The following is a 13,671-nucleotide window of genomic DNA, read 5'->3' as shown; positions in this document are numbered from 1 at the left end:
CAGATCCAGCAAGCAGTGTTTATAGAAGACGTAGAATGAAGCCAGAAGTGACAGGTGGTATTTAGGAATTGGCGAGTATAGTTAGCAATAGAGGGACCAGGGCAAGCACAGGAGGGAATAGGAGTCCGTCCCCCATTACGTCGGAGTGAAGGTATGGCCACTGGGTCCTTTCCAGTGACATCCAGCCGGAGTCCCCAGGACCTGTGTTGATCCCAATAAGCACTTTTGCACCGCAGTGGAGTGAGAGACAGAGTTGCTGCTGGATTTCCAGTTTTAAGAGGGGAAACAGTGAAATGCGAGTCTGTTTCCGTCCAGGAGGCAAAAGTTTCGCATCCCCATCGGGAACAAAAGCCATCTGCTTTACCCCCACACCCCGTTGTCTCCTGGACAAATCTGTATATTGTCCCCAGGGCGACATAGGCTTGCCCAGGGCCAAGGCAGGAGTTGACACTGTGGTACTTGGAAGGTAGGACACTGGGTTGGGGAGGTGATCTGGTTGGCAGTAACAATTTCTTTCCTCCCTTGCCCCCCAGATGCCCCACCCATTCCTTAGTCAGTGTCCAGACATGGATACTGGCCCGAGTCTCTAGGGGTGCCAGGAGGAGAGTAAGTATTACTCCACGCTGGATTCCCCAGTTTTGAGTCCTGTACTATGGGGGCCCTTTCTGAGAGTAACTGTTAGGGGATTTGATGGTGATGGATGTGAAGTCCAAGAGATCTGTTCTGGATTGGTCCTTTTTACTCATGAGTGGTGGATCCGTGGTATGAGGCCGGAAACTTTGAGGGCGGTAGAAGTTCTAAGTATTACTGTGTGGGGGCCAGTCCACATTGGACGGATGGGTATGTTTCCAATCTTTTACCCAGACTTCATCCCCAGGGCGAAATGAATGGATGGGAGTTCCTAGAATACAGGGGCTCTCTCCAACAGGTGGGCATGTAGTTTTGTAAAGGACATGTCGTACAGATTTTAGTTGGCTTTGGAGATGTGTATCCCCTAAGACCTTGAGATTGCCAGGGGTGGGGATTAGTAAAGTGGGCCGGTCTGCCATAGAGTATTTCAAAAGGTGAGTATCCATATTTCTGTGGAATGCAGCAGGAACGTAGGAGTGCTAAGGGGAGTAACTCTGTCCAACCCAGGGAGGTTTCAGCACGTAATCTGGAGGGTTTCCTTTAGGGTATGGTTCATGTGCTCTATTTTTCCTGACCTCTGAGGTTGATAGGCCGTATGGAGTTTCCAGGAGAAACTTCAGGGCTGAAGTTAGTCCTTGTAGAACTTCGAGATGAAAGCAGGGCCGCTGTCACTGTGAATGGTCAGTGGAATCCCATATCGGGGGACAGTTTCCTGGAGCGTTATCTTGGTGACTTCTCTGGCCCTTTCAGTTTGAGTGGGAAAGGCTTCAACCCATCCTGAAAAGGTGCAGACTAGGACAGAGACATTTGATGTCTCGGTGAGGGACCATCTCGGTGAAATCTACCTCTAAATCTTCAAAGGGTGCCGTCCCTATGCATTGTAGCCCGGGGGGACAGAGTGGGACCAATTTTTGGATTATGTTTAGCACAAGTGACCCAACGGTCCATGACCGACGTACACAGTGTTGTGAGTCTGGCGATGTAGAAGTGTTTTGCCAGAAGTTCTTCCAGTCCTGTTTTTCCCAGGTGTGAGGTTGAATGTTGTTCCCCAAGTGCATGAGGGTCAAGGGCCGCCAGAAGGAACAATCGCTCATCTGGGAGGATCCACCATCCTTGCAGGTGCTGGACTGCTCCTTCGGTCTTGACCCACCTATCTTCGGCAGCCACGTATGTGGGATTTTGCAGGGAGGGAGTGATGGGAGCTTGGTCAGTTCGGCAGTTCCCGGTGGCAGGCTCATCATCCCCTTTCTGGTGTCCCCAACAACGAAGGACAGCAAGGCTTTGGGGGGCCCGTACCATCTCTAATAATGTCAGGAGCCCCCTTTATTTGTATATTGTCCTGTGCCCATGTAAGGTGGCAAAGGCATATCTTGAGTCTGTGTATATGTTGAGCTTTTTGTCCTTCGATAATGTAAGCACCCATATTAAGGCCCAGAGGTAGCCCTTTGAGCCTACCATCCTGCAGGGAGGGCGTTAGCTTCCAGGACTTCCATGGCTGTGGTTACAGCATAGCCTGCTTTCCTTGAACCATTACTCAGGAAGCTGCTGCCATCAGTGTATAGGGTGAGGTCAGCGTTTGTTAAAGGGGAGTCCTTGAGGTCCGGACAGGTGGCGTATACTTCAGTAATGATTTCCAGGCAGTTATGTTCTGGTTCTCCGTCTGCCGTCAAAAGGTATGTGGCTGGGCTCAGAGCCTGTACAGTCTGCAAGGTAATGTGGGGATTTTCCAGGAGTAGTCCTTGATACTGAGTGAACCTGCCATTTGGTATCCATTTTTGACTTTGGCCGTACATTAGAGTTACTACTGAGTGGGGAACCTTTACCGTTAGCTGCTGTTCAAGAGTGAGCTTGTCAGCTCCTTTGATAAGGAGTATGGTACCTGCCAGGGCTTGCAGGCAAGGGGGCCATCCAGAAGCGATGGGATCTAATTTCTTGGACAGGTATGCAACTGGCTTTCTCCAGGGGTCTATGGACTGAGTTAGGAGCCCTAAGGCTGTTTTATCCTTTTCATGGACATATAGCCAGAAAGATTTTCCAATGTCAGACAGGCCCAGGGCTAGAGCTTTTCCAAGTAGGTCCTTAAGCTCCTTAAAGGCTTTTTCTTATGTGCCTTTCCATGGTAAAGGTTGTGTCTCCAAGTCCCGCTAGCAGATCATACAGGGGCCTGGATATGACTGAGAACCCCGGTATCCAGATCCGGCAGAATCCTGCAGCTCCAAGGAACTCATAGAGGTCCCGCTTAGCAGTGGGCCATGGGAACCTAGTTATTATAGCCTTTCATTCTATGCTGAGGGCTCACTTTCCTTGAGTTATTATGAATCCCAAATATTTAGCTTCTTGTCTACATAGCTGAGCCTTTTCCCAAGAGACTCGATATCCTCTCTTCAACAAGTGTTATAAGAGGTCGAGCATTTCCTGATGGCAGGTCTCTTCAGTGGGGCTGGGGATGAGAAAGTTGTCCACATACTAGAGAGCTGTCTCATCTCGGAGAAAGTCTGCCAGATCCGAGGCCAGGGCTTCACTGAATATTGTTGGTGAGTTATTGAAGCCTTGTGGGAGCCGGGTCCAGGTTAGCTGCATCTGGCGCCCTGTGCTGGTATCAATCCATTCAAAGGTGAATAGGGGCTGGCTTATTGGGGCCAAGTGAATGCAGAAGAAGGCGTCCTTTAAATCGCGTCCAGTGGGATATGGCTTAAAAGGGTGTAGGGGTTGGGCCTACTGGATGTACGGTTTGCTTAACTTGATTTACAGCACGCAAGTCCTGGACAGGTCGGTAGTCACCATTAGGTTTCTTGACTGGGAGCAGCGGGGTGTTTCGGGGGATTAGCACTCAATTAGGGTGCCTGCTTTTTTCAGTCGCTGCAGATGAGCCTGTATGCCCAACTGAGCTTCCTGCAAGATCACATATTGTCTTTGCTGTTGGGGTTGAGTTCCAATTTTTAGTTCTATAATAATGGGCCCGCCGACAGCAAGCCCGGGTGGGTTATCTTCTACCCATACATTGGGAACTGAGGTCTGGAAGGCTTCAGGGCTGGTTTCAGGATGGTCTTGTTCAAATAGTCTCCATTCCTCATCTCGGGGTGTGTTTAGGGACATGATAATGCACAGCTTGGTGGGGCTTAGATTCATGGTGGCCTGTCCTGACGGCTCGAAAGAAATCTGAGCCCGTAATTTTGAAATTAAATCTCTTCCCAATAGTGGTATTGGGCAGTCTGGGACATATAGGAATTCATGGGAGACTATATGTCCTCCTTGTTTACAGGTCCACGATTGGCAGAAGGGTTGACTTGTGGCCCGATCCCGTGGCCCCCATGATGGTTAGGGTTCGTCCTGTTAAGGCTGTCACTGGGGTGGTCATTACAGAGTGTTATGCTCCGGTGTTGCGCATGAAAGTGATCTTCTGGCCCCCAATGTTCATATTAACTGTGGGCTCCGGAGGGCCTAGTATCATTGAGCCTGGTCTCCGTGAATCTAAATCTATATTGGCCAGCCTGATGAAGTCGGGACCTTGGTTTGCCTGTATCTTGGGTTGGGTGGAGGGCTTGTGACCTGGGCTTTCGATTTGGGCACTCATTTTTCCAGGGCCCCATTTCCTTGCAATATGCACATTGGTCCCTTTTGAGAGTTCTGCGCTGCTGGGGTCGTGTCTCCGATCAGTCTGTTGTTTCATGTTGCTGTTTCATGTGGTTGGCTCTCGCTGAAGGGCCATGGCTAGCAGAGTGACTTGTTTCATTTATTTTCAGCCTCTCGTTTGGCTTCAGTGTCTCGGTTGCAGTAGACCTTGTTTGCTATTTCTAGTAGTTGACTGATGTTCATCCCAACGAAACCCTCAAGTTTTTGGAGTTTGTGGCAGATGTCAGGGGCTGACTGAGCCACAAACGCTGCATTTACCATTTGTTGATTCTTTGGAGCTTCTGGATCACATGGAGTGTATAGGTGGAAAGCCTTGCAGAGCTGATCATCATAATTACCGGGCACCTCTTCTTTGTCCTGAGTCACATCAGCTGTTTTTGACATATTAGTAGGTCTTTTGGCTCCTTGGCAGAGGCCCTGCAGGATAGCATCTTGGTAGCACTTGATGGCATTCCGGCCTTCCTCTGTGGTGAAGTCCCAACCAGGCCAGTTTTCCAGGGCAGAGTCTTGGGTCCATCCCTCTGGGTTTAAGGAGCTGACTGGTGCCAGCTCTTTGAGCCATTTACGTGCCTCCTGGAGAATTCTTCTTTCCTCGGTGTTGAACAAGCTGCTGGCAGTCTTCCCAGGTTAGTCAGTGGGTCTGGAAGATGGATTCCGTAAGGTTGATTATTGCTTGTGGTTTTTCCAAAAAGGCAGGAGTGTTATGCTTCCAGTTCAGGTCTGTGGAGATGAAGGGCTGGTAGTAGATAATGGGTCTGCCCCATTGGGGTTGGGGGGTGCCATCTACTCCAATTCTGTCAAGACCTCGAGTTTCTGGGAGGGGCATCTGGTAAGTGGGAATTTATTGCATTCGGAGGAGAGGTTTGATGTTCCATGGCTCGCGTTCTGGGGAGGGATCCTCATCAGAAACAGTCAGCCAAGAGTCTGGGGAGGGGTCCCCGTTAGGAACTGGCGAAGAGGCTGGTGCTGGCTACAGGGTTACTGGTATCTGGGAAGTCAGAGGCGGTGGGGAAATTGCTGCTGTTGGTGGAGCCAGAGGCATTGGTCGGGCAACTAACGGCTTACGAGTGAGAGAAGGTGGAGAGGGTATGCCTGGTGATGAAACGAAAGGTGGTGGTATGTTGGGTCCCACTTCAGGTGCAGTTGGGAGGGCTGAGCAGTTGAGAAGGTCGGAGGCCCAGAGGGTGGTGGGAGCCCTTGATGTATACAGCCTCATTTCAGATGCTTTTAGTCGATTGTGTCACGAGAATCCTGTAATGTCCCTTGCCATTGGCACAGAACCATACCCATGGGGGAAGGGTCCTGGCTATCTCTAACCAGGAATCGATGTATGGGAACTGGTCCAGATGTCCTGGGTTTCCTGGGACTACAAGATAAATGCGCTGGACGGTGGGGAGGTCTAAGGTTCCTTCTGAGGGCCAGCCAGCATCAAAAACTGGGCCACTCCAGTTCACACAGGGTTCTCAGTTTTCCCAGGGTCATATGTACCCTGTAGTTAGCACTAAAGCCTTTCCTGAAGTTTTTAAGCATGCAATCTTAGACAATGGGTTTGCTGGGTTTCCCATCCATCATGAACAGTGTTGCAAACAAAGGGTGGGGTACTTTCAGGTGCTGTCCTGCTCCCGTCCCTCGTGGGAACTTAGGAGCGTCTTAGCTAAGGTCTATCCATATAAACCCCGGGACAGGCTACTCCACAGAGTAGATGACCATTACACCGTATGACGCTCTGCGAGGCTCAGGGTGCAGCCCACTCAGACTCCGTGGTGGAAGCTGTGGAGCTGTACAGACACATTCATACACACAACGGTTTCTTCAGATTCAAACAGGCTGGACACCCCCCTTGGGTATCCTGGACTGATGGGAGGTGATCAGTCTCCTCTTCCACCCACAGGGGTGGGTCTGGCTTGGACAGTGGCCCTGGGGCTTCCCTGGTTCAACGGGTGGTTCTGGTCAGTTGTCCCCAGTCTCCTGTTGTTGGTCCGGCAGGGGGGAGGCGAGCCACGGCTGTTGGGGAGAACCCAGCCTTGGGTCTGCTGAAATCAGCAGGGCGTACCTAAACCCTAGGGCAGGTGCTCCGTTGCCCTCCGCACCCTATCTCCTGTCCCACACCGGTGGCACAATGGGCCAGCACGGTTCGGTTTCCCGGTCAGGGAACCAAATGTTGCGGAAAATCTGAGGTGACCGAGGAAATTCAAGCGGCACTCGGAGAAATGGGAGAACATAGCTTTATGAATGCAGGTGGGCTCAGCGGGATCCTTCTCAAAGTCTGAGCATCCGGCCTTTGTTGGGGCAAGTCATTTATGGGTAAACTAGAGATTTTTTGCAGTTTCTCACTGCTCATTGGCTTAGGAGTCTAGTGGTAGTTCTTAGAGCTATGCGGAAGTGACTGGGTGGAGAAATGCCATGTCACTTCCGGCGGCCTTTCATCTCAGTGAGGTGGCCATTGTGGGCTTTTCGCCTCAACCCTATCTGGACGGTCGAGGGATTTGTCTTGAAAGTCAGGTCTGCTGGAATATTCCCTCTGTTCCTTCGTCTCCACCGATGGGCGCTGGAGACCCTCATCTTCTGCAGATGGGAGCAGTGCAGCAGGGTTGAGTCTGGCATACTTTAAAAATAACATCTGGAGGGGCACCTGGGTGGCTCAGTGGGTTAAGCCACTGCCTTCGGCTCAGGTCATGATCTCAGGGTCCTGGGATCGAGTCCCGAATCGGGTTCTCTGCTCAGCGGGGAGCCTGTTTCCCTCTCTCTCTGCCTGCCTCTCTGGCTACTTGCGATCTCTCTCTGTCAAATAAATAAATAAGATCTTTAAAAAAAAAAATAACATCTGGCTATCAAGCAAGAGGGCCTGATACTTAGTTAGCCTTCCTCCGGTCAGCCAATAGTGCCCTTTAATTTCTAATACTGTCTGAACCTGATGGGGAGTTAGATGATGACTCAGGGTCAGCTTTGAGGCCTCACTTACTAAGGGAGCTTGTGACTTGGTCTAGTTATTTTGAAAAATAGGCCACCAGTCTCTGATCAGGGCCCAGCTTTTGAGTTAGGACCCCCAAAACAATCCCCTGCCTCTCATGGACATACAGGTAAAAGGCTTATCCAAACTGAGGAGTCCCAGTGCAGGGGCCTCATCCAACTCAGTTTTCAAGGCTTTAAAAAGTCTCACTAACAGGGTGCCTGGGTGGCTCAGTGGGTTAAGCCTCTGCCTTCAGCTTAGGTCATGATCCCAGGGTCCTGGGATAGAGCCCTGCATTGGGCTCTCTGCTCAGTGGGGAGCCTGCTTCCCCCACCACCCCCTGCCTGCCTCTCTGCCTACTTGTGATCTCTGTCAAATAAATAAATAAAATCTTTTTTTAAAAAAAGGCCCACTAACATCAGTCTTTTGTAGGGGTCCCCTTTCTCCCCCTTGAAGGCTTATAAGGGGCTCCACCATTAGGCCATAATTAAGGAATCAGAGCTCGGCTGTATCCAGAAGTCAGATTCACTTTCTGGTTTAGGGAACAGGCAAGGTGCTGATGGTCCTCTTCGGATCCACGGCCTGGTATCAGAGTGAAGCCCAAATGCTGGCCCTGTTTTTGTTTTGATGGGGTAACCCTATATCCTCCCTTAGTAGAAAATTTAAGGTTTTTCCAGTATTCTGATCAGAGGCCTGCTTGGTCAAACTGGCTATGAACCAATCACCATCATACCTTAAGAGGATCCCATGTCTCACTCTTAATTCCCGTCCTAACTCTCTTGTCAGTACCTTTCCAAATAGGTGATCTCTAAAGTCCAGATGTACTAAGCAGGGGTTTTTCATTCAAAGGCTAGTAAATTTTGACTCTCCTCATAAAGGAATATGCAAATAATAATAATAATAATAATAATAAAGGCATCCTTTAGATCTAGGACAGTGAGAACTCAAGCATAGCTGGGAACCTGGGTAAGCACAGTATATAGGTTGGGTACTACTGGGTGTGTGGGAACCATTCCTTGATATATAGCTCCCAAATCCTGTACAAGGCAAAACTGTCCACTGGGCTGCCTCAGTGTGAGGACTGAGGTATTACATGGGGCTTGATAAGGCTTAATAGTCCATATTTGAGAAATTTTGAAATTAACAGCTGGATTCCTCTTAAAGATTTATTTTATGGGATACTGTTTTTTCCAAGGACAGCGTGCACTGGGTTTTAACTTTATCTGACTGGAGGAGACATTTTTACCTTACCCCGGACATGAGTATCCATGCAAATGGATCTCCTTGGTTTTGTGTTCAGAGCAATATTTGAGGGCTCAAACCTGGGACCATTCAGCAGTGCCCGTGGATGGATTCCTGGTTTCTATTCTATCTCCACATTTTAATATCACTGTTTTCAAGATAAATTGTGGTTCCAGAATTGTTTAGCAGATCTCTCGCCAACAGCAGGGACCTCAGAATGGAATGAGTAAAAACACTGGATCAGGCCCTGCAGGCGATAAGGAGACTAAGCTGTCTTACCTTTGGCTATCCATTCGCCGTCCGTCCGTCCGTCCATCTGTCCATCCCAGTTCCCACATGGTCACAGTTATAAAGGGGCCAAGAGGGTGAGGCAGGACAAAGGCAGCAGCTCTCATATCCACTAGGAATTTAGTTTTCCACCTGCCACATCAGAGGTGACCCCCGGCTCCACCAGTGTGATGGTGAGGGGCCCAGTGGGTATGGGAGCTGGGCACATCCTCCGGCCTCTTCTCTGTGGTGGGGTGGCCCCACTTCTGAAAGAATGGCCAGGATGGGGCCCGCTCCCTTCCCCTGGCCTTCCCACCTGCCACAGGCACATTTTCTCCATCCAGGCTGCCTCTGCTCTGGTCAGATGGTTCAGACTGTGGTCTTCTGGGCTTCCTGGAGTCACCCCAAGGTGGCGGCTGTATCAGGGAAGCCAAAAATCTGTGCCTCATTCACTAACCTCTTGTCTGTATTGGTCTCCTCTGTCCTGTCTCAGTTATTCAAGACCTTGAAGGCCTCTTCCACCAAGGCTGACACCAGGGTCTGAGAGCGGTCCTCTAACTTTCCTAGCTTCCCCCTAATATCAGAGGCAGTCGGGACGATAAAAGGCTCGGCTGCCTCTGGGTCTCCCCTGGGGTGTGTGTGTGTGCACGCGCGCAAGGCCTCTAGCCCTGGTTTAGAAAAACAGCTGGATTCTCATCCTCCTCCTGAGTTCTGTCCCACACTTGGTCGTAACTAACTGGTTTTCCCATGCGCTTCCTCAACCCTTCAGAAAGGCAGGTAATAAAGGGCCTCACCAGCACCCTGTCGGTTCTGCCCTCAGGATCCCACTGTGGTTCCCAGTCAGGGACAGCGTTTCCTCCTACCCGAAGTGCTCTGTCTCCTGGGTTGGCAGACCCCTGACTGTCAGCAGAATGCCCAGCTTTCCTAAGGATCTAGTCCCGCTCATCTCGGGTGCAACAGTGAGACGTGTCTGTAATGCCAAGTGTCAGCTGAGGGATGTGAGATTTAACTTAATAAATGCATCCCTAAATGGGAGACAGTTTTTTGGAAGAATGACCAAACTTTTCCTTACATAGCCCCAAGTCTGTGAGGGAGAAAGAGACAGGAACCCCCCTCCCTCGGGTACAGCACTTCCCCAAGGGGAACCAGATCCTGCTGGGGCCCAAGTCTGTGGTCCTGCTGTGGGTGCCAGTGAGGCTCACTCCAGAGGAGGGGGTGGAAGCTCCATTCGAATAAGGAGGTGGGGAGCTGGTGGAGAGGGAGGGGAGGTTGTTTGAGTCAAAGTTGCAGGAGTAGAGGGGTTGGGAGGGGACTCCAGTAAAGGAGCACTACTAGGTCCTAGTTGACTGGAACGGGGAATCATTTAAAATGTCTGGTTTCAACCCAGCAGTGAGTGGGTGGGTGCCTGTGGTAGCAACAAAGGCTACCACAGACTCTACAAGACTCTACCAAAGACTCTATAAGAGTCCCTGAATCTGGGGTCTTGGTATTTCTCTCCACTTCTGAGATCTTTTGCAAAACAACCCCAATTGCAAGACAGTGTTAAAATTTAATGATCCATTTTGGGGCCATTATTCCTGGCCCCCCAAGTTATATTGGGACCAGTGCTAAAAATAGTAATAGTAATTCCTTTTCTTCAAACCATCCAATTTAAATCAATCCCTTCCTAGAAGCGAGTCCTTTATCATATCTAAGGTGTTGCCTAGCTTGGGAAGTTAAACAAAATCTGGTGACTTACAAAAAAAGGTGAAAGCTGACTAGCAGATGTAATCCATGGGACTTCAGGTCTATAGGAATAATGGACCTCTTCTTGTTCCATGTGGGCCTTTGGCAGAGGCAGGCCAGTATGAAGAAGGAAGCCTGATTTCTTAAAAAAGGTGGCTCTCCAGTACAGAAAATGATTACTCCTTGAAGTCCCTGAATCCGGATCAAGATCTGTACTTCTTCAACCACACACCAAAACCAAGTCTGGCTCACCAAGAATTTCCCTTCCCTCTTAAAAGAATAACAAGTTACCAGATGTTTCACCGGACAAAAAGGATGGTCAGGGACAAGACAAGACTGATGGTAGGAAGCTCACACGCCACTTTCACAAAGACAACAGTGAGATTTCTCAGGGCAATACCCCTGATCGGAGAGAAAACAGACTAAAGAACACAGATCTGAATCCCCAAATACAGAGAGTCTGGATATAATTCCAGGTCTTAAAGAAACCCTAAGGAAAAAGACCAGCCAGAAGGAAAGCTGGGGAGGGGCTAAGAGCGACGGAGACGGGGACGGTCAGAGTGGGCTCAACCCAGAGTGGGTCAGTGATCAACGCCAGGGAGGTGAAAGTCCGGGGACCCGGGACACTCAGGCTGGGCTCTGCCCACCAGAGGGTCCCCCAGTGACCCGCAGGAGACCAACACTGGGGCGGGGAGTCAGAGGGGGGAGGGACACTCAAGTGGGGCTCAACCTGGGACCAACACAAGGGAGGGGAGAGTCAGGGGACACTCAGATCAGGCTCCACCCACCAGAGGGTCCTCCAGTGACCCGCGGGGTACCAACATCAGGCAGGGGAGAGTCGGGGGGCGGGGGGACACTCGACCCGGGAGCGCGAGGCCAAAAACCTTCCTCCGCCGTAAAATTCAAACCCAAGTGACCGAGGGGCAAAAACAGGAGAAGCAGTGTGCGAGGCCTGACTGAGGGGGCAGAGTCGCTGAGGCAGGAGGCACAACTTACCGCCGCCGAGACGCCGAACTAGAGCTCCGAGCCGCTCACTAGTCCCAAGGGTCCGAGGGACTCCATCCGCTGTCTGCCGGCTCTGGGTCCTCCGGGACTCACCGGGGCTCTCTCGGGGTCCCTGCGTGGTCGCCAGAATACGTTCCCGACCGCAGGACTCTTTGGCTTTCAGCGCAAACAGAAACTGGCATGAAGCTGAGAAAAATGCGGCAGCGTTTACTGGGGCTGAGACTGGGAGCAGAAGTGCCGGCCGGCTCCGCCAACAGCCGGCGCTCTGCAAGGAAGCTGAGGCGGGAAAAAAATGCAGCCGGCGGCCAGGGGCGCCGAGCCGGGAAGCTGCGCCAGCGCAGTGGGCGGCACAGGCCCCGCCCCGCGCGTCTCATTAGCATGTCAGGTCTCCTCCCACCCCCCGCGCGCGCGCGAGTGTTCGGATTCCACGGAGGGAGGAGCTGGTGAAGGGTCAGCGCCGGGGTCCCCCGCGGCACAGGCTGGTTTGGGCCGGTTTCTCCTGCAGAGTTCTTTCTGGCAAACATCCTGCTTCCGCGTTCCTATGAGATATACTGCTCAAAAAAAAAAAAAAAAAAAAAAAAAAGGATTGCCTCAACCTTTTCTTCTTAGGTGACACGCTGAGAGCCTTGGGCTTTGTGGTTAGTGCGGGGAGGGATGAGGTCGGAATGCAGCCCCTATTCGATCTCGGGACCACTTTTAATGGCAAAGTGAGGAAGGGTCTCCTGGGGGTAAGTGATGGACTTCCTTGAGGACTAGGAAAGAATCAGAAGGTTCTGGGGGCCACCTGCCCGGGGCGCCTGCACGACTCACCTCCTAACTCCATTCATCCCCCTCTCATTTCTCATCTTAAGTTAGTTTGGAGAAATTTAACTGCTTATCCCAAGTTATTTTATTAATTTGACAAGCGATTTCCCACAGTATACCCCTCAGCCCCTCCACCCCTCCCTCCACCAACACACATTAGACTCTCTCGGAAAGAGTCAAAACCTTTCTGAGGTGGTCAGGGTTGAGTTCGGCATAGGTGAACTCGTTTAATGGATACACAAACCTGCTCAAAGCTTTACTGTACAGAATGCCAGAACACTGCAAGCCTGCAAGTTGCTCAAAATCAGCACAGGCGTTATTAGTGACAAAGGGAAGCTGAAAGGACTGCATTTTAGGAAGGCTCCATCTCTGCCAGGCCCCATGTACTCATGTTCAGTATCTCATCTTGCATCTGAGTGAGCCAAAGAAGCTCTGTTCCCATTCCAAGGGCGGGGCAAGAAAGTGCATCATTCTGAGTTTCCTCCTAGGTCCCTGTAAACCTGATAACATCTAAGAAGAATGTTTCAGGGCATTAGCTTCCAAACAAACCTCCATTTTCACTGGTGCCAACATCCCCGACCTTTGGTGATTTATGGAATAACACCTGATGCTTTTGATTGGACCCTACCCTAGATTCCTTAAGGAACATGTACCCGGAACCCCTTTCCAACATAAATCCCCAAAGGAAGAGGACACTCCCTTCAGTCTCCCAGACACCCTGCCTGCTCTACTCTTGTCACACTATTCCGTAAATGCTGCTCTCACTTTTTTCCCAGCTCACATTTGATTTCTATCCTGCTCGAAGCCCAGGACCCTCTTGGTGGGTCTTTGGACCCCGCCTGCCTACTCATAAGCAGCCCTTGTTCTCCGACTGGCCTTGCAGACCTGTGTTTTTGGTTAAACTTTTTTTTTAAAAAATATTTTATTTATTTATTTGACAGACAGAGATCACAAGCAGGTAGAGAGGCAGGCAGAGAGAGAGAGAGGAGGAAGCAGGCTCCCCGCTGAGCAGAGAACCCGATGTGGGACTCAATCCCAGGACCCTGAGATCATGACCTGAGCCGAAGGCAGAGGCTTAACCCTCTGAGCCACCCAGGTGCCCTGGTTAAACCTTTTCAAACAATACTGTAACAAGAGAACCAAAAATAAAAACACATTCACGTTGATAACCCAGTCGTCCATCTTACCAAGTCAGCTAGTTCAGTGCCCTGTGCTTTCCAGAAGGTGGCCATGTGTCACTGCCTTAAGTTTTAAAATATTCTTTGTTTCAGCCTACTTTTTACAACTGGATTACTACCATTTAAACTTACATAACTTTAGATACCCGACTCCTGACTCTGTTCCAGGATTCTCTATCCTGGTTCTCAACCTATGATTTGCAGATTTGGGCTGGGGGTTAGGTGGCGGTCCCTGAT

The 13,671-nt window shown here is 50.6% G+C and overlaps 1 protein-coding gene across 2 annotated transcripts in view; it reads right to left on the bottom strand.

Moving 5' to 3' along the window:
- Positions 1-11,958, bottom strand: part of LOC131832951 (butyrophilin subfamily 1 member A1-like) — a 34,882-nt gene extending 22,924 nt beyond the window's left edge. The window contains exon 1 of one of the 2 annotated variants that reach the window (XM_059176184.1): positions 11,444-11,958. The gene's annotated coding sequence lies outside the window, so the exon portion shown is untranslated. The remainder of the gene's footprint in view (positions 1-11,443) is intronic. The other variant, XM_059176185.1, reaches the window with a different exon arrangement.
- Between the last annotated feature and the right edge of the window lie 1,713 nt (positions 11,959-13,671).

This window comes from Mustela lutreola, chromosome 6 (assembly GCF_030435805.1).
Source record: "Mustela lutreola isolate mMusLut2 chromosome 6, mMusLut2.pri, whole genome shotgun sequence".
Lineage (NCBI taxonomy): Eukaryota > Metazoa > Chordata > Mammalia > Carnivora > Mustelidae > Mustela > Mustela lutreola.
This window is presented reverse-complemented; position numbering and strand designations above follow the sequence as displayed.